The following is a 21547-nucleotide window of genomic DNA, read 5'->3' as shown; positions in this document are numbered from 1 at the left end:
CTAGGATTAAAAGACTAATGTCACAGCAGGATTTGGAAAAACTTGTCCATGCTTTTATCTTCAGTAGACTCGACTACTGCAATGGTGTCTTCACAGGTCTCAATAAAAAATCTATTAGAAAGCTGCAGCTGATTCAGAACGCCGCTGCTCGAGTCCTCACTAACACTAAGAAAGTGGATCACATCACTCCAGTTCTGAAGTCTTTACACTGGCTTCCTGTGTGTCAAAGAATAGATTTCAAAATACTGCTGCTGGTTTATAAAGCACTGAATGGTTTAGGCCCAAAATACATTTCTGACCTCCTGCTAAATTATGAACCATCCAGATCTCTCAGGTCTTCAGGGACTGGTCAGCTTTCTGTCCCCAGAGTCAGAACTAAACATGGAGAAGCAGCGTTCAGTTATTATGCTCCAAATATCTGGAACAAACTCCCAGAAACCTGCAGGTCTGCTGCAACTCTGACTACTTTTAAATCCAGGCTGAAGACTTTTCTTTTTGTCGCTGCTTTTAATTGAACTATTCATATCTTAGACTGCACTGTAACTTTTATCCATGTATTTTTTCTTTTAATGTTTATTTTATTAGCTTTTCTTTTTAATGACTGATTTTAAATGCCTTTTTCTTAATGTCTTTCATTTTTTGTAAAGCATTTTGAATTGCCGCCTTGTGTTGAAAGGTGCTATATAAATAAACTTGCCTTGCCTTGCCTTGCCTTGCAGCAGGTCTGTGAGGTGTGGGGGGGGGGGGCCTGATTGTTGAGGGATTTGTAATCAGGAGGACTTTGAAGTCGATTCTTTGACGGACGGGGAGCCAGCGGAGGTTCTGGAGGATGGGAGCGATGTGGTCTCGGGAGCGGGTGTGAGCGAGGAGGCGTATTTATCATAACAAATATAGCACATTTGAAATGTCCAATTTCACACATTGTTAATGCGTCATTGTAACAAGTCATTGTGAATACACTAAACATATGGAATACAAGCTCAATTAATAATGAGAGAAAACAATAATGCTATCAATGAAATGCAAGGTGCTCTCAATACATTTGGTGATATCAACTGATTGATTGACAACAACATGAAGGTGTTCACATCACACTATGACCACACGAGGGAGCTAATATCCTCATTGCCATTCTGTCAATATGTAAATTATCCCAAAGTGTCTTTCTTTTTCTACAAATGTGGGCCAATGGCGTCACTTACAATTGCACTTCGATACGACCGATCGCCACTCCCAACTGAGAGAGCACTTGCAGTGCAATGGTGCGTGGAAGAGGACAATTTTACATTCAATGTCAGCATCAAGCCACAACCACACACAAGGAGAGGAATATGATCTATGGTGAGCTCCATCTATGATCCTCTTGGGTTCCTTGCACCCTTCACTCTGCCTGCCAAGCTGCCATTACAAGAGCTGTGTAGCACTAGCTACGGTTGGGATGAGAAGATACCTGGTTAGTTTTCTAAGCAGTGGGTTACATGGAAGATAGATCTTCAGAAGATGACTGACTGCAAGGTAAAAAGGTGCATCAAGCCCAAAGACTTTGGCCAACAGATCCAAGCACACATTACTCAGAATAGAGTTGCAACTACAGTTGGAAAGCTCTATGTTTTGGACTGATAGCCAATCTGTGCTCAAATACATTGTATTCTAACCCTAACCCTAACACACAAGGTTTCACACATTTGTTGCAAACAGGATCTCCATCATCAGGGAGTCCACAGAGATAACCCAATCAGTAGCGTGGCGTGGGAAAATCAAGTTAACAGTGTTGGCCTCTTCTCGTGCATGACACGATGTAAATAATGCTATGGTATCGCTAGTTCCAATATGTAACACCATGCACACATGCACACACACAGTTTGTAAGCTCACCTGTGTTTTGGCATGTCCTCCGGGTCAAATGTAATGTTGAAATATGAATAATATGTACAGAAAGTGCAGAGAGGAACTATTTTCCTGCAGCCCTCCAACAGAAGAGACTCTTTAAACTAGCCGCGCGACAGCAGGACTGTCTGCTGACGTCATTGCGTCGTGCGTTTCACTGAGTAGTCCATGTGGCGTTCTAATCCTGCTGTTTTTTCCGCTTTTTCCTGCATGTTTCCCTCTAAATTGTACAGAGGGGGGAGGAGTACTCAGATCATGTTGTACTTGAGTAAAAGTAGAAGTTCACAGATCTTGTACTTAAGGAAAAGTAGAAGTACACAGATCTTGTACCTGAGTAAAAGTACCAGAGTGTAGGAATACTCTGTTACAGTAAAAGTCCTGCATTCAAAATGTTACTCAAGTAAAGTAAAAAAGTTTTATCATCAAAATATAGTTAAAGTAACAAAAGTAAAAGTAGTCATTGTGCTGATTGGTCCATTTCAGAATAATATAATCACATTTCTTTCTAGGTTCTGTCTCAAACAGTAGCTTGGCGTGGGAAAAAAATTAGGGGAAGCCAATAATACGTCCTTTCTTTTGGGTTGGGTGTGTGGTGGTCAATGTAATAACGTAACCAGATGATGATTACAGCACCCGGTATCATTTTACACACATTTGTATCAGATGCAGGACTCACACACACCTGTTATCTAACCGACAGGTCCGCACTTACTCTCCAGCCGAAACTCTAATAAGCATTAATTCACAAACTACATCAGGAGACCTTTAACGTTTTACGTCCGACTCGCTCCTTTGTTCCTCGCTGTACACAGCTCCAGTTTGGGCATCGGCCTGTCATCAGATTGTATTTGTTGTTGCTGCTGTAGCGGAAGTTTAGTACAATTATTTTTGAGTAAATACTCCACATCTCCACCCTCCATAATTGCACTTGCTTCAGTTGCTTGCTACTTTCTAACGGCGGTGAGAGTGATGCAGTGACGCTATCTATCTTCTATCGATTAGATTTATGATTCGAAAATTATAAAAGTAGGGTAGACATGTGGATATTATCCGACACAACGTGCATTTATCTAACAGGTTAGTTTTCCACTGACCTTATTTCGAGCTATTTTCCTAAATCCTATGGAGGGAAACATGCGCAGCTTACTTCCGGGTTTTAGGATGCGTCACTGCAACGCTAAGTTGATGCGATTTGATTGGATTGTGAGGCAAGGGAAGCCAGCCGCCTCTGGCTTCCCTTGGCATGGCCCTGACCAATCACAGGTTGGCAGGGGCATCACGTGAGCCTCATCTGATTGGTCAATCCCTCCATTTTTGTTCACCAAGGGAAGCCAGATTCGGCTGGCCTCCTCTCGCAACAGTGAGTGCAATCTACTGTTTCACCATAACATCTAGAGGGGCGCTGTTTGTTTCACTCTTTGTCAAATACTCAATGAGAATGGGGGAGAGACGGGCCGGCAGCAACACACAGCAAAGAAGAATTATCGAAACAAAACAAAGTGTTTTTATTTATTTATTTAAATTATAACTACAATCCGAAAAAACAGGGGAAGCCTGGCTTCCCTTGGCCTCCGGGAGAAAACGCCACTGAACCCAATGGCACTATGTGAACACAAAGACCAAACCTGCTGATGTCGCCTCTAGAGGACAAAAGGCCGACACATTTATGGAGAACAGAGCATGGATCCGTGGCCCAGAAATGCTCTGGAAGTCAGAAAAGGACTGGCCGCCGTTTCCCCTGGAATCCATCTCTCTCTCCTGCGATGATTTAGAGGTCAAAAGAAATGCTATAATCAACACAGTTATGGTCACAGAAAGTCCTACAGGTAAGCTACTCATGCATTTCTCCAGCTGGAGAAAACTACAAGTTGCAGTAGCATGGATCCTGAAGTTCAAAGAGAGCTTGAAACGGCTCGTTCAAAGGAGAAAATAGCTTATTTCCACTTTAAATGACTCCAACACTGATGCTCAAAACAAAAGCAATGTTGAGCAGAAAATAGAAAACATGAAGGCCACACTGGGTGGACAGACCATTACTCTGGAAGATCTTGAAATGACAGCACTGCAAACAACAAAACGTGGTGTCAAAAGGACAAGCAGCCTCTACAAGCTTGATCCAGTGTTAAAGGATGGAGTGGGAGGACGCCTGAGGAGAGCAGCTATGCCAGAAGAAACTAAGTTCCCTGTCATACTGCCAAAAAACTGGCATGTGTCAACTCTCATATTAAGGCACACGCATGAAAGAACTGGACATGGAGGAAGAAACACATCCTCTCTGAAGTTAGGAAGAGGTATTGGATCATCAAAGCCAACTCTGCTGTAAGAAAGATATTGAGAGATTGTGTTTTGTGCAGACGACAAAGAGCCAAAGTTGGAGAGCAGAAGATGGCTGACTTGCCACAGGAAAGGCTTGAGCCAGACATGCCTCCATTTACCAATGTTGGTGTGGAATACTTCGGCCCTATTCAAGTCAAAAGAGGACGTACCACATTAAAGAGGTTCGGAGTGCTGTTCACGTGCATGACCAGCAGAGCTGTGCATATTGAGGTCGCCAGCTCACTTGATACAGACTCATGCACCGATGCTTTGAGAAGATTCATATGCAGAAGAGGTCGAGTGAAACCTATAACATCTGACAATGGGACCCATTTTGCTGGAGCTCAGAGTTAAAGGAAGCCCTCTCCATTCTGAACCAGCACAGAATTCATTCAATTCAGGAAGCTCTGCTGCAAAAGGGCATAAAGTGGAGTTTCAACCCCCCAGGAGCATCCCACCATGGAGGAGTATGGGAGCGTCTGATAAAGTCTGTGTGACTTTGGATGAAGAAGGGCTACAAACCCTCGTATGTGAGGTAGAGGCCATTTTGAACAGTCGACCAATCACAACAGTCTCAAATGACCCTCAAGACCTGGAGCCTCTAACCCCAAATCACATCTTGCTTTTAAAAACCAAGCCAATTCTGCCCCCCTGGCGTTTTTGACAAGAACGACCGTACGTAAGACGCCGATGGAAGCAGGTGCAATACATGGCAGACCTCATTTGGAAACGCTGGAGCCGGGAACACTTACCCCTCATGCAAGAAAGACAGAAATGGTGCAAGGAGAAGAGAAGCTTTAAACCTGGAGATGTAGTAATGGTAGTTGACCCTACTGCTCCCCGTAGCTCTTGGATCCTGGGAAGAGTGCTAGAAGCTATGGCAGACACTAAAGGACTGGTTCGAGCTGTCAAAGTTAAAACACAGACCAGTGTGCTGGAGAGGCCGATTACCAAGATCTGTCTGCTGTTAGAATGTGAAGAGTGACGGCAGCAAACAGGGTATATGTAGAATCCTGAAGTCACATGTCAGACCTTTTAAGACCCTTTCCATACATTTTAAGAGCCATTTCCTTAGATTATATTATTTTATCTTTTTAGAGTACTTTTCAGAGCTTGAGATTCTGTGGTGTTTACTATTTATTATTTAATTTGAGTGCGTTACTCCTGCAGGTCGAGGTGCTGCAGCCTACTGGTGCGGCTGACTGAAGCAAACCGTTTTTAGACCTTGCTGGTTGGCGGCGTCACAGCTTGGTTCTTGTGCCTTTAACATTGAAGTATCAGTTTATATGACAAATAGTTTGTTTAAAAACGTTTATTAATTTTTGCATTTTTTGGAAATCTTACTTTTCAATCGCATCTGGACATTTCTATAGTTTTTTTCTCTCAAACTACAAGCGTCCATTCCTCGGTCAGCCCCGCGAGTGAATCACAAACAAAGGACACAAAACAAATGATATCGTGGTCACTACACGGTTCAAGTGTGAGCTTCCAGTCCCTGTGCATTGTGGAGATATGACCTTGTGCATTTCAAATACCCCAGATCCTGCAGTCATTTATCTGAAGAGTACACTTCAGATAAATGACTGCAGGATCTCAGGTATGCAAAGTGGACAGGTAGGCGAGAAAGGCTTTTTTGAGTCTTAGAGACCAAGGTCCTGTACACTTCGCATACATTGACTGCACGACTTCAGGTCTGCGATGTGGACAGTACCTCAAATACACCACTACACAACCTGTGGTATTTGAAAATATGGGAATGACATTTTTATAATATGCTGCAAAACACAACAAATATGCAGGGTTGCGAGTCTGTTTCTAAGGACATTTTATTTTTGGAACAGAGAAAACACCGTAAATAACAATAATAATAACAAACAACTGTTAGTCAGACTTCAACTCAGAAAAAAAAGTTTTCCCACACTCTTAAAACCACTATGAGTTTTCTCTTGTGTGAATACGGTGATGTTTTTTGAGAGTACTTGATGTAGTGAAAGTTTTCCCACACTCTTCACACCAGTATGGTTTTTCTCCTGTGTGAATACGGTGATGTGTTGTGAGATGACTTGATGTAGTGAAAGTTTTCCCACACTCTTCACACCAGTATGGTTTTTCTCCTGTGTGAATACGGTGATGTGTTGTGAGATGACTTGATGTAGTGAAAGTTTTCCCACACTCTTCACACCAGTATGGTTTTTCTCCTGTGTGAATACGGTGATGTGTTGTGAGATTACTTGATGTAGTGAAAGTTTTCCCACATTCTTCACAGCTGTACGGTTTTTCTCCAGTGTGAATAAGGTGATGTGTTTTGAGAACATCTGATCTAGTGAAAGTTTTCCCACACTCTTCACAGCTGTACGGTTTTTCTCCTGTGTGAACACGAAGATGTATTTTGAGATCACTTGATGTAGTGCAAGTTTTCCCACACTCTTCACAGCTGTAGGGTTTTTCTCCTGTGTGAATATGGTGATGTGTTTTGAGAACATCTGATCTAGTGAAAGTTTTCCCACACTCTTCACAGCTGTACGGTTTTTCTCCAGTGTGAACACGAAGATGTATTTTGAGATGACTTGATCTAGTGAAAGCTTTCCCACACTCTTCACAGCTGTACGGGTTTTCTCGAGTGTGAATAAGCAGGTGGCGCTTTAAAGTTACAGATGTTTTATAGGATTTGTCACATTGCTGACAGCTGTGACGTCTCTCCTTTCCTTTTGGTTTCTAGAACAGACAGACAGAGAAAGAGAGAAAGTCAATCTAAAAAGCATAAATACACAAGTTAACACAATAAAAACTCACTTAATATAAACCTTGAGTTAACAAAATACTACTTATCAACGGTTTGTGTTTATTATATTTGTATTATATTTGATACAGTAATACAGCAACATTCTAACCACAGTATATACCAGAGGTGGGGGACTCGAGTCACATGACTTGAGTAGGGGTGTAGAGTTATTTGTTCAAGCACCGGATCGGCAAAACAGGACAGTCTGTGAACCAGTCTGCCTTGATCTATGTATTCATGTCTGTGACTCTCACAGCATCTGCTGCCCACAGCTGTTTTGTAGAAGGAAAACCTCCTTCACTTCATGAAATCTCTGCAGCACCAGGAGGCAGTAACGTGTAACTCAGCAGAATCTGAGAAGAGCAGCACCAGCTGCAAAGAGCTGTGCCTTTTACTGTTTACTTCACTGTGTTTACCTTCATTAGAACAGCTAAAGAGCAACCGCAGGCTGCTACGTTTTAAACACACGCAAACACACACTGAACTCCCCAATTATTCCCCCTATTACCTGTTTTATGATTTCAGAGCCCCACTCTCCATTGTTGTTAATGTGGAAAATAAAACTCTAGTTTCATAACCACTGTCTTTTAACTGATTTAAATGCTGAAACTGGGGTTATTCATCAGGATTTCGTAGGACTTGACTTGCTTGACTCTCACCCCAGTAACTTGAGACTTGCACATGTATGACTTACTCCCACCTCTGGTATTCAGGAGACAGAGGGAGACGGCATCCTGTCACTGCGAGTCTCAGTATGCTCTGTTCGTCTTGTGTTTTTGTTTTTTTGGTCTAATTATTGTCTAAACTTTGTCGTGTCTGTATGAAACGTCATTTTGAGAGACCATGCTTTTGATCCTGTGGATTACATTTGCCTTCTGCAGACTATGTCTGGCCATTCAACTTTCCAAGACGCACCTGAGTGACAGCACGAACAGGTATGGCGAGGAGCCCCGGCCTCTACGCTGCTACAGCCACGAGGCTATGCTAGAGCTACAATGCGATCGGCCTCCTACGAATACATCAAGCCATCTGTGCTCTTTGATATTGGATGACATCCAACTCTCTGTGTTATCAGAGAGCAGATGTAATACGGGAGTTTACCCAACAAAGCGTTATAAATAAACGTGTAAAAATGACTGAGCCTCCATACAGTAAGTGATGGCAAACCTGCCTTGGCATACAGGGTACAGAGATGAGTAAGTGCTTTACAATTTGTGACAAATCTCAGTGCGCTGTGATAGACGGCATCTAACTTGTTCAGGCAATAGGCAGGTGCATTCATATAGATCAAATCACCAGAGTCCAGCACAGGTAAAAAGGTCAGAGCCTTTTCCTGGCCTCAAGAGAGAAACAGGACTTGTTCCTGAAAAAGAAACCTAGTCTAACTCTCAGCTTTTTAAGCAGGTTATTGACATGAAGTTTAAAAGTAAGACAATCATCAAGCCAGATACCTAGGTATTTATAACAGGTAACCACTTCAAGTACTTGTCCTTGCATAGTAACAGTATCCAAAACAGGCTCTGGTGTCTTTTTAGCTTTTGAAAATAGCATTACCTTGGTTTTATCAACATTTAAAAGAAGCTTACGCTCAGCGAGCTGAGTCTGAATAATGTTAAAAACAGCCTGTAATTTAACACCAGCCTCCTTAATGGAGGGACCTGCACAGTACATCACGGTATCGTCCGCATAGAAATGTAAAGTAGCTTCATTCACATTTTCACCTAAACTGTTGATATGGAGAATAAAAGTGGAACTAAAACAGAACCTTGAGGAACACCATTAGCAATGTTTAACCACTCAGAAGACAGCCCATCAAAGTGAACACATTGGGACCTTTCAGAGAGGTAGTTCACAAACCACCCACTGCATGGCTGGATATGCCAATACTGAGTAGCCTCTGCTTTAAGATGCGATGATCAACGGTATCAAACGCTTTGGATTCACCCTTGTTCGAGCAGACAGGGATGCGAACTCGGGGAAAACCAGAGGAGGCGATATTTGTGTGTGGGACACCATGAGAACCGTGACAGGAATTACCTCTTCAGCTAAACCTATTTTGACGGACAAGACATACTTGATCCATACCAATTTGCCTATAAACAAGGGGGTGGTACTGTTGTTACTCTGGTTCATATCATTACTAAACATTTAGATAAACGTCACACCTATGCAAGAGCCCTCTTCCTAGATTTCTCAGCAGCATTCAACACAATACAAGCAGACATCTTGGTGTCAAAAATGGCCAAAATGGGATCTCATGAACCTTTGTGGGAAAAGTACTGCGGTGTGAATGCGCCTTATGTGTGGGAAAACCTGGACTTGAATTTTGAATTGAGCCGTCCCTTATAGATACTCACTTTTTAGTGAGTCGGATCATTTGGCTCGGCTCACTAGGAAGAGCCGGTTCTTTCTGCTCCCAAACGGCTCTTCATGTTACCACAGTTTACCAGAGCCTCAGTTTCGCCTAGGGCTGAACGATATACCGTGTCATGGCGATAACCGCGGTATGCGCATGCGCGGTATTCACACCGCAGGGACGTGCGGTTTTATTCCTTTTTTTAAAAAAAGGCTAACGCACTTTAGCACAGAATTCAAAATAAAGATACCCTTATTACTTGTCGAAACGGCACATACAATATATCCGATTAAAGCTGAGACTCCACAGATTATTTAAGTATAGTATCTAAGCGATCCGATCTCGCAACAGGGGAAGTAAACACAGACATCACAACACGTACCTTTTACGGAGCTTTTACGGGAGATCGTCTCACCGTAGCTGTCAATCTGATCAAAAGACGTGTTCAATGGCATAAAACGAGAAAGAAAAAACGCGGCTGAATCGGTTGATCCATAGGTTGATAATGTATCTGTGGCTTTGAAGCAATTGTTTATAATCCATAATTCAATTTTGATGTAAAAATCGGATCACAAAAGTTAGCTGCTAATGGTAGCCACCTTGGTGGTATGCAGCTTCCGGTTTTGGCTACGCGTCGTCACTCTCACTCCTTATTTGTTCATGTGTTGGTGTGTGTAGAACTTCCCCTGATATTTGACCTTTTTAAACAGATTTAGCACAAAAAAAAACTCTTTTGGGGCCATTTGGGTGGATTTTCCATATCTCTGGCCCACCTTGCTGGATTTTGACATGTGACATCTCTTTCTGACCGTCAGAGCCAATGGAGTCGAGGGGAAATCACACAGTACTTATTTGGTAATGTGTGTGTGAGAGACTTCCGCATAGCCAAGACCGGAAGCAGCAGCCACTATGGTGGCTACCATTAGCAGCTAACTTTTGCTCTGCGATATTTACATAAAAATGGAATTATGGATTATAAATTAAATAATTTTTTTATACAGAGACGTTAAAAACCTATGGATTAACCGATTCAGCCGCGTTTTTTCTTTCTCGTTTTAATGCCATTAATGCCACGTCTTTTGATCAGATTGACAGCTACGGTGAGACATCTCCCCTCGAAGCTACGTGTTGTGATGTCTGTGTTTGCTTCCCCTGTCCGAGTTCAGATCACTCAGTGATGATACTATATACCTAAATAATCTGTGGAACCTCAGCTTTAATCGGATATATTGTAAGTGCAGCTACGATAAGTAATAATAAGGGTACTTTTATCTTGAGTTCTGTGCCAAAGTGCGTTAGCATTTTTCGCTCAGGGGTCATTTAGATGCTTCTTATGAGACTTGTGTTTTGTTTTGGTATAAAATGGTTTGTATCGTCAGTTAGCTGAGATTATTTCCGTTAATCTGGTATAACACATTAATAGGTTCTTAAATATTACGATCCCCTGAGACACTGTCGTGAAAAAAAAAAGTAAAGTACCCGCCGGGACTTTGGGGTTTAACAGGTTAAAAAAAACGCGATATATACCGCAGGGGGGGGGAAAACCGCGATGTCAGTTTTTTTCAATACCGTGCAGCCCTAGTTTCGCCGCGTGCTCCACTAGCACCCCCCGTCAAGGATCGCCGGCAGTACACTTTCCGTCACAGGAACACGCTTTGCTGGCGGTGAAAAGAATCCCACCAGACTCCTTTGCCCCTCCAACAGAGGGATGTCCTTTTCGTAATTTCAAGCGATAAAAACTCTTTTGGACGCCCTCGGCTCGAGTTCAGGGCGTTCCGAGCTGAATCAGGGCGTCAAATGACGGCAAGACGCCCATCTGGCGGAAACGCTGGAATTAGGAATATATTGTGATGACGTGCACACTGACCTGAGCTCCAGGGGTCTCCTTGTTCTCCTCCATGCTGCTCTCAGGGCTCTTCTCCGGCTGGGTCTCTGAAATAATCAACACAACTACAGCTGACACAAAACAACTCAATACAACCGACAGACACAATTTAGAGGTACTTTTACTTTACTATTTCCATTTAATGCTACTTTGTACACACACCATGTATACAACACACACACACACACACACACACACACACACACACACACACACACACACACACACACACACACACACACACACACACACACACACACACACACACACACACACACACACACACACACACACACACACACACACACACACACACACACACACACACACACACACACACACACACACACACACACACACACACACACACACACACACACCTGATGACGCCCACAGAGCTGCTTCAGGTGGAAAACTGTCAGGAGTGAAGAGGAGGAATTCAAAGAGTTTATTCAATGATATGTTCTATTTCTAGATGCTTATATTTAGTGTTTTATCACATTATGTGCAGTGCCTTGTCTCATCTATGCTGCTGTGACGTAAACATGTTCCAAATTGACCCATTTAGTCAATGTGGTGCTAAGCAGAGGAGAAAATGATAGAAAGGTCAGATAGTTATTAACGTTACATGCAAATGACTTAATGACGATAAAAAGTTATTATTATTAAATTATTATTAATGTTAGAGAAATAATTGTCCTAGACTCCTAGATATGACGTACAGGACAAACCTTGACGTCTGTTTACCTCCTTTAAGGACACAGGCTGTTTCGGCCAATAATGTTATTGTTCCCATTCTGTGACCTGTCAATACTGGGTCACAGATGGTCTGTATTGTGGGTACACTGGGACACTTCCTTCTCTGTTGTCTGAGGACTCCAGGGCATGACATATCCAAGGCCATAAGTGGCGGAAGCTGGTAACTTAGTGTGCCCAAACTATCTAAAGCTATCTTATCAAAACATGTTGATGACTCTCTGTGGAACCAGTTAGATGGGCTGGCAAGAGAGAGGCTCTCCAGAATTGACGTGGCAACTCTACCGTGAAGTCAGAACCTCTGACTCTTGGACTTGTGATGTGAATCCTCCGGCCGTAACTCCAAATAAACCATCAGTGTTTGACATCAAAGCTACTGCTCCTACCGTGTCTCCTTCCTGAGTCGGTGACTCCCACTGCATAGCTACACAGAAGTTTCCTCTACAATTAATATGGAAGAAGCTGCTTTCTCCCTGTTATATTTGGTTAAGCCAGACAACAAGCTTTGGGATAAGATAAGGGCTTTCCTGGACTCAAACCATCTCGGCTGCCAACAATAAATATAATAATAAATAAATATAAATAAAGAGAAATGAGCTATGAAGAAACAGAAAAATAACGGTAATAATAATGAAAGAAGTGAAATTAAATGGGAAACTGATGAATAGGTGAATTAATCATAAGAGAAAGAGATGTGTGCATATATATGTATTTATTGATTTGACTATTTATTTACCGATTAAACAATGAAGTATACCTGTATATTATGAAGCAAATCATGTATAAATACAACGCCATATGGATACATCAAATGTAACTGACACTGTAATCCCCCTGCCCCCCACCCTTCATGTTATGTCCTGTCCTACTTGTGGTGTGTGTGAGCCATGTCCTTGTCCGTGTGTTTTTGTCTTTTGAAAATGTTTAATAAAATGTTCAAAAAATATATATTATTAATATAATACAAATATTTAGATATAATTCATCATAATCTGTGTAGCAACTTACAGCTCAGTTTGTTCACTTTTATTTCATTAAAATGACTTTATTCACATAGAAAGTGACATTAATGGTTGTTTGAACCACTGTTATATCCAGGGGTGCACATCACTTTTTTGCCCTGGTTCTCAAAGGAGCACCTGGAGATGTTGCTTGGTGCTCATCCTTAAAATGAAATAAACCATAACTTTTGAGGGGTCTTGACTTTATTTGTCAGACACACGGCACTGAACACACGTGCAGAGGTGAACACAGAACACACATGCAGAGGTGAACACAGAACACACACATGCAGAGGTGAACACAGAACACACACATGCAGAGGTGAACACAGAACACACGTGCAGAGGTGAACACAGAACACACATGCAGAGGTGAACACAGAACACACGTGCAGAGGTGAACACAGAACACACATGCAGAGGTGAACACAGAACACACATGCAGAGGTGAACACAGAACACACATGCAGAGGTGAACACAGAACACACATGCAGAGGTGAACACAGAACACACATGCAGAGGTGAACACAGAACACACATGCAGAGGTGAACACTGAACACACATGCAGAGGTGAACACAGAACACACATGCAGAGGTGAACACTGAACACACATGCAGAGGTGAACACAGAACACACATGCAGAGGTGAACACAGAACACACATGCAGAGGTGAACACAGAACACACACGCAGAGGTGAACACAGAACACACATGCAGAGGTGAACACAGAACACACATGCAGAGGTGAACACAGAACACACATGCAGAGGTGAACACAGAACACACGTGCAGAGGTGAACACTGAACACACATGCAGAGGTGAACACAGAACACACACGCAGAGGTGAACACAGAACACACGTGCAGAGGTGAACACAGAACACACATGCAGAGGTGAACACTGAACACACATGCAGAGGTGAACACTGAACACACATGCAGAGGTGAACACTGAACACACATGCAGAGGTGAACACAGAACACACATGCAGAGGTGAACACAGAACACACATGCAGAGGTGAACACAGAACACACACGCAGAGGTGAACACAGAACACACATGCAGAGGTGAACACAGAACACACATGCAGAGGTGAACACAGAACACACACGCAGAGGTGAACACAGAACACACATGCAGAGGTGAACACAGAACACACATGCAGAGGTGAACACAGAACACACATGCAGAGGTGAACACAGAACACAGCAGAGGTGAACACAGAACACACATGCAGAGGTGAACACAGAACACACATGCAGAGGTGAACACAGAACACACATGCAGAGGTGAACACAGAACACACATGCAGAGGTGAACACAAGACAACACTAGCAGTAATCCTACAAGCTGTCATCACTACCCTCCTGACTGTTCTCCTCACTGTCTTCCTCTCTGTCAGACATGGTAGCTGATGATGTAGGTCTACTTCTTTCTCTCTGGTTGAGTCTGTGATTAGCTGCTTGCATCCACAAGTCAACAGCTGGGTTTGGGTCGAAAGTCTCTGTTGTCATCTTAGACAAGTGGATGTAATCAAATAAGTATGTGAACATCACCAATAACCTACCATAGCCAATAACAAATGAATGTAACTTATTTTATTTATGTTGTTCATTCATATCTTATTTTACCTTAACATTTATTTATGCATATTTTTTTATCTCCAGTTTTAAAGGATATGTTTGGTTACTGTCCTATAGTATACATTGGAATGATTTAAAACCTGTTTATCCCAATAATTACAAAGGAGAGCCTTGGAAATATGTGTTTACATGAATTGTGACCAAACTGTTTGAACTTAGACTAAAGTGAACTATCTAAACACTCAGAGTCCTTTACCTCACTGAGCTGTAGTTATCAGCCTCTCAGTCTGACTGGAGAGGACTCTCCCTCCACATGATTGTAGAAACATCTTCTTCTTCCATCTGCAGCTAGCACCAGATTCTAATAACAACAGCGCTGGTACCGGTGCACCCTCCCTCTCTCGCTCGCTCACTCGCACTTTGGCTGTGAGCTGCGGGCGCCAGATAAACCAACATCCCCCATTTTCATCCCTTACAGCGCCCATCGTACAGGGCAAATGAAACGTGTAACCGGGGTGAAAAGGGTGTTACATTTACTTAATTATGAATATTGTTACATCAAGGCCGAAAATTAGGATGAGCCCCAACGGTCAAAAATGTTTTTTTCCCTCCCAGAACTGGCAGCGCAGCGCCTCCACAGATCTGGCGCCCTAGGCGAAAATCTAAAACGCGTTCATATCTATGGTTCATATGCAACTCGCAAATATCTTTCTTTCTCTCTCTCTCTCCTCCCTTCTCTCTCCCTCTCTCTCAATGTTGGTGCGCAAATGCGCCTTTTTTCAAATGACCCGGTGCTCTTTTTTTGGCGGAGGTGCGCATGCGCACCTGCGCACCAGTTATGTGCAGCCCTGGTTATAACGCTATCTGTGTCATTAACTATCACTAAGTTAACACAGAAAGCAAACATTAGCTAGTGAGACTGTTTAATGTACTCCATGTATACAGTATTTTCTGCATATTGTGTATTCTTTAGATACTCTAGTGATATGTGTCCTGTGTGTAAACTTGCTGCTAATGTCTTTAAACAACTCTCCTGTTATCTCCATCAGAACAACCTTCTGGATCCGCACCAGTCTGGTTTCAAGGCAGGTCACTCCACAGAAACTGCCCTCCTTGCTGTCACTGAGGAACTGCACACGGCTAAAGCAGCCTCCCTCTCCTCCGTCATCATCCTGTTGGACCTGTCTGCTGCATTCGACACGGTGAATCATCAGATCTTCCTTCGCACTCTCCAAGCACTTGGAGTTTCAGGCTCTGCACTTTCCCTCCTCACCTCATACCTGAAAGACCGTACCTACAGGGTAACTTGGAGAGGGTCAGAGTCCGACCCTTGTCAATTAACTACAGGGGTCCCTCAGGGCTCTGTTCTTGGTCCCCTCCTCTTCTCCCTGTACACAAACTCGCTCGGATCAGTCATTAGCCCGCATGGTTTTTCTTACCACTGCTACGCTGATGACACCCAATTAATTCTGTCCTTTCCCCGCTCAGAGACCCAGGTCGTCGCACGCATCTCTGCTTGTCTAGCTGACATCTCTCAGTGGATGTCTGCTCATCACCTCAAACTCAACCTTGACAAGACTGAGCTGCTCTTCCTCCCGGGAAAAGATTGTCCCACTCTTGACCTAACAATCAACATCGGCACCTCAGTTGTTTCCCCGACTCAGACTGCAAGGAATCTGGGTGTGACCCTAGATAACAACCTGTCCTTCACTGCAAACATCGCTGCTACAACCCGCTGCTGCAGATACACGCTTTACAACATCAGGAGGATACGTCCCCAGCTGACTCAGAAAGCGACTCAGGTTCTGGTCCAGGCTCTCGTCATCTCACGCCTAGACTACTGCAACTCCCTCCTGGCTGGTCTACCTGCATGTGCCATCCGACCTCTGCAGCTCATCCAGGATGCAGCGGCTCGTCTGGTCTTCAACCTTCCTAAATGTTCCCACACCACCAGGGTGGGATTTTCACGGTGGCCATGACGGCCATGGCCGTCGTAGCCCCTCGGTCTGGCCGTTATGCCCCACAAATAATTGTACGTCCTACGGACACCATGGCCTTTGGGCCCCTCACACTAGGGATGCACCGAATATTTGGCCACCGAAAATTATCGGCCGAAAATGGTTAAAAAGGCCCTTTCGGCCGAAAGGGTTTTAGCACCGAAAAAATATCACCGAATGTCAGAACAGGCTTACGTTGGTAACCTAAGGTGTTGTTGTGATGACGTAATAAAGACGCGGCGACCATGCTCGCGGCTGGCTCACAGGGGGGGGGGGACATTGACCTTTGTCATCGAGATTGCCCTGAGCCTTTAACAAATCGTATTAAATAATCTGATGACAGACTGTAAACAGAATAGCTGAAATTTTAACAAACTAAATAACTCAGTTTCCTCTAATCATTAACCCATGTTTGTATCATGGTGTTAACTCCGTGTGTTGCTGCTAGCATACATAACACCTGACGTGGAAACGTTACTCGTGGATGGGGCTACAGAGCTGCTAGAAAGACGGTCGAACCCGGTACATTCCTCCGTCTGCATGCGGTGCACTTTTGCTAAATGTTTAGACAAATTGCTCGTGCTTACATGCTAAACTCTTATTGCACTTATGGTAACAAGTATTCTCCACATCGAGACGGGTAAAGTGTAACCACACCTCGGAGCGCGTTCTCTCCGCCATCTCCGCAGTGTGCTCCGCTGCATGTAGCAGCTGCGTGTGTGTAAACTGCCCCGCCCCCTCGCACACAGACGGGGGAGAGAGATCTCGTCTGATCGAAAATACATCATAGACGCATTTGTTGTCTTTGCATATTAGAAACGAGTTGGCGACACTAAGACTGCGATATCATGTTTTTTAGCAATAATACATGACATATATAAATGTACTGTATGCATTCAAAAGTGCTGAATAAATGTTTTATGGACCCATAATAGTGATTATTATTTAAGTTAAGTTTTGCCATAATCATGTCTATTTCCATAATCAGGTAGCTGAACAACATTGGTAAAAAATGTATACATTATATATATATATATATATATTTCTATTAATCATTTTCGGCCTTTCGGCATTCGGCCAACTGTTTCCTATTTTCGGTATCGGTTTCGGCCAAGAATTTCCCATTCGGTGCACCCCTACCTCACACTGTTAAAAGTTGCTTTAAAAGCGTCAGAACAGGTTTCTGAACTGCATTATGCTGCTTTCACAACGGACACAATGCGAATATTCTCATCACTCTAACAGCTGGAGTTTCACTGAGGCTGTCAGCTGTGTTTACTCCTGTCATTCAAACATGATGCACTGGAGAGGGGGCAGGGGCTTATATCCATGTAAATACTGTGGTGGAAACCAACTACGACCAAATTAACCTATGTTAACCTGATTTAATTGTAATACACGTAATACTGATAACGGTTTGTAAAAACCATGCTTTAATGCTTTGACAAGACGGCATGCAAAATCTTTTAAAATGCGCGTTTTGTGAATGGAGATTGGATCGATCAGGCTAAACTAACGTTGTAGCTGCTCCGTCCAAACTCACAACAACGTCCTAAAGACAGAATTAAAGCAGCGACTGTATTCGTCATGACAGAGACAGTCTGTGGTTTGTACTTGTTTAACTTTTGTCTAGTTTCTGAACAGATATGAGGAGCTGTGAGGAGTCACACACACACACACACACACACACAGTTATTGATATAATTATAGTAAATAATATATTATTAACCAATTTATTGAAAACAATTTATTGACAACAATTCTTGAATTAGGCTATTTATTTATTTATTTACATATTTAACATTTTGGCTTCAGAATGAAGGTGGATGTTCATGCTGCCATTAAACGTGCAATTTTTGAAACAACTCATGAACTCCATGCCAGACTTTTGTGCAGTTGGTGCTGTGGTGTTCACGGAAGAGCTTTCCTCCAGTGGCCGTTTGGCGTGTCCCGGACCGGCAAAAAGCGCGTTGCTCCACATTTGTCTGTTGTCCAGATGATAACTATAAAATCTGACATTTTGTAGCTAACGATTTTCCAACGAGAGACAATGTAACGGCTGTGTGTCGCTATGGAAACCACTACTTCTCCGCTGCTTTCTTGTTCCAGTTAGCTTTTGAATTGTGGTACTTTTCCAGTTGGTCTACCTGCTCTTCACGGAGCTCTGCATGTTGTCGTGTAGGTGCTTTTTTTTCGAGGCACTGCTCAATCCAGTCCTCCACAGTAAGACCCCCCCCCCGGAGGTTGAAGTTAATCTTAAATGTTTCCATATTATGTTTGGAAGTTTGTTTCGTAACGTAAAAAGGAGGGTTTCTGCCCCGTTACTTCTCCGCTGCTTTCTTGTTCCAGTTCAGGCCAAGGGTATACAGTTTTTCTCAGACGCGGAGGGATACTGACTTGTTGTGAAAAGGCACGTTCTATTTGACCGATCGTGGAATCAAACACGCCTATTGACCAATCAGAGAGCTTGCTCACACCTATGTGTTATAGATTCCACGATCAAACAACGATCAAATAGAACGTGCCTTTTCACAACAAGTCAGTATCCCTCCGCGTCTGAGAAAAACAGTATACCGTTGGGCCGCAAACTGGAACAAGAAAGCAGCGCAGAAGTAACGGGCAGAAACCCTCCTTTTCACGCAGCGGTCCAGACATAGACATCAAACGGCAAAACATATTCAGTGTGCAGTTCCTTTGGCATTAGGGCAGGGATATCTAGATACTTTCCAAGGTTTGACATAATTAATTGTGCTACTTTTAAAGCAAGCAACGATGTTTTCAAATCTGTAATCAAAGAGGTCCGTAAAAACACTATCGACCAATCAGATTGCTTGATTTGACTTGTCAGTTTTATAAATATATTTAAATTTCTTCCGTTACGAAACAAACTTACAAAGCATAAGATGGAAACATTTAAGATTAACTTCGACCTCCGGGGGGGTCTCACTATGGAGGAGTGGATTGAGCAGTACCTATCTCCAGAAAGAAAAAAAGCACCTAAACGACGACATGCAGAGCTACGTGAAGAGCAGGCAGACCAACTGGAGAAGTGCCACCATTCAAAAGCTTTCTGATGGGGTCTTGAAACAAAGCAGAGACATGATGACCGTTAGTGGCCACAGGTACGAAAGCTCTCTCCAGAGCTGCTGGAAGCCCAATCTCGGGGACCGGAGAAAGTGCGATAATATATTATGTACTATAATTATATTATATCAATAACTGTAAGCGGGGTAGCAGGAGTGTTTGATCGGCTATCGTTACCATAGGAACTACTTTCTAGGAACTACTTTCTGACGGAGATTAACTCAAGCAGAAAGCGTAGGTTTGGGAGCAAATTAGACCACATTATGAAATTATTTTACGATATTGTTGATTACAATGATAGTTTGTGTAATAGAATCGCAATCATACACTTGAGGCCGTTCTTGAACGTCATTATTGGTACGACAGTACTGCGGCAGGACCGAGGCGCGTACGCCTGTACTCTCGTGTATGATTGCTTAAATAAAGGACTGGCTTATCTAAAGCCAGTTGAGTAGCACTTGAAATGTTTGGCTCTATGAAACCTGATGTACTTATATGATTCTGTTTTCTTCAAGTTTGTATCTTCCTGGTCGAATGTACTTATTGTAAGTCGCTTTGGATAAAAGAGTCAGCTAAATGCAATGTAATGTAATGCTTCATTTTTATTATATCTTATTGCATCTTTTAAATATGTTTAACTGTAATGCCTGAAAACACTTCTGCTGTGACACAATCATTTCCCAGTTTAAGATAAATCATTATTTAAATAAAGTTTATCTAATGAGCTAAAGTTAAACCGTCGCTTAGCGTTAGCTGCTAACTGAAGAACCCCATTCATTTCAATGGGAAAAATGCTACGTCGTGGTGAATGGCGATGCTAATTAGCTAGTTAGCATATATTTAAAACCATATCTATGGTAAAGAGCACCAACACAACAACTCAAACAGTCTTAAAGACAACTGGTGTAATAAATAACTAACATAAAGTCAGCTGAGCATTACAAATCAACTGTTACTCACCCAGAGCCGAACTGGAATTATAACTGTAGCGGCACCATAGAGAGCGGCACACAGTAGTGATGGCAGTTTGACACTGAAGCTTCGAACGGAGCTGCCTTCAACCCTGGGCTTGGGCTCTGTGCACAAGATGGCGTCTATCAACTTCCGGCGGCTGGGTGTGCGGCTGAGTACTTCCGGTTTGAGTACAGAGTTTTGACAGCGTGACAGTATGACAGTTTCTTATGTCACACCGAGAGCAAGAACGAGTGGATTTCGGGGTAAAGAAAAGCGATTGGCCTTCCAGCGTGTAAGAAAGTCGGCACTACATTGCTGTGTGCCCCTTTGGACAAATTCGTCCCGTTATCACAATCAGAATACCTTTAGTCCCACAGAGGGGAAATGTGCAGCGTTGCAGCAGGAAAGAGCCACAGACAGCTTAGTGTTGAATATCTTACATGCGTTAAAAAGTACTAAGTTATAATATAATAAACAATATGCTAAAAAATTTTTTTTAAAAGTTACATAATTTTCAAAAATACAGATCAAAAACAAATCAAATCTACAAATTAAATCCTGTAGCAGTTCTTAGGATTTAGCAGCCCGGTATATATATTACAGTTATTAAAGATGGCATATGTATATAAAGTATATATTGCACATAAAGCACATATTGCACATAGTTTGACGGTATTTAACAGCAGCAAGTTACACAATGTTATAATCGGGAGATAAGTTTCCATTCATTTCGGCAAGCCTGGGCAACAACGATTAAAAGATTTCTTGCTCTCAAACCAATTGTGTATTTCATTACAAAAAGCAGTTATACCATACTATGTTTGGGTACTAATGAATTATATCCTCAAAACAAACGCACACATAAATAACAAAGGAAAATACATAATTTAATAAATCCACAATATGATAACATTTTACAGATTCATTTAATAAACTTTTAC

At 42.6% G+C, this 21547-nt stretch overlaps 1 pseudogene; it reads right to left on the bottom strand.

Moving 5' to 3' along the window:
* Positions 1 to 5700: 5700 nt before the first annotated feature.
* On the bottom strand, positions 5701 to 11334 carry LOC117535410 (annotated as a pseudogene).
* Positions 11335 to 21547: the final 10213 nt, after the last annotated feature.

The sequence above is a fragment of the Gymnodraco acuticeps genome, unplaced genomic scaffold (genome assembly GCF_902827175.1).
Source record: "Gymnodraco acuticeps unplaced genomic scaffold, fGymAcu1.1, whole genome shotgun sequence".
Classification (NCBI taxonomy): Eukaryota; Metazoa; Chordata; class Actinopteri; order Perciformes; family Bathydraconidae; genus Gymnodraco; species Gymnodraco acuticeps.
Note: the sequence above shows the minus strand (reverse complement) of the source record. Positions and strands in the feature narration are given on the sequence as shown.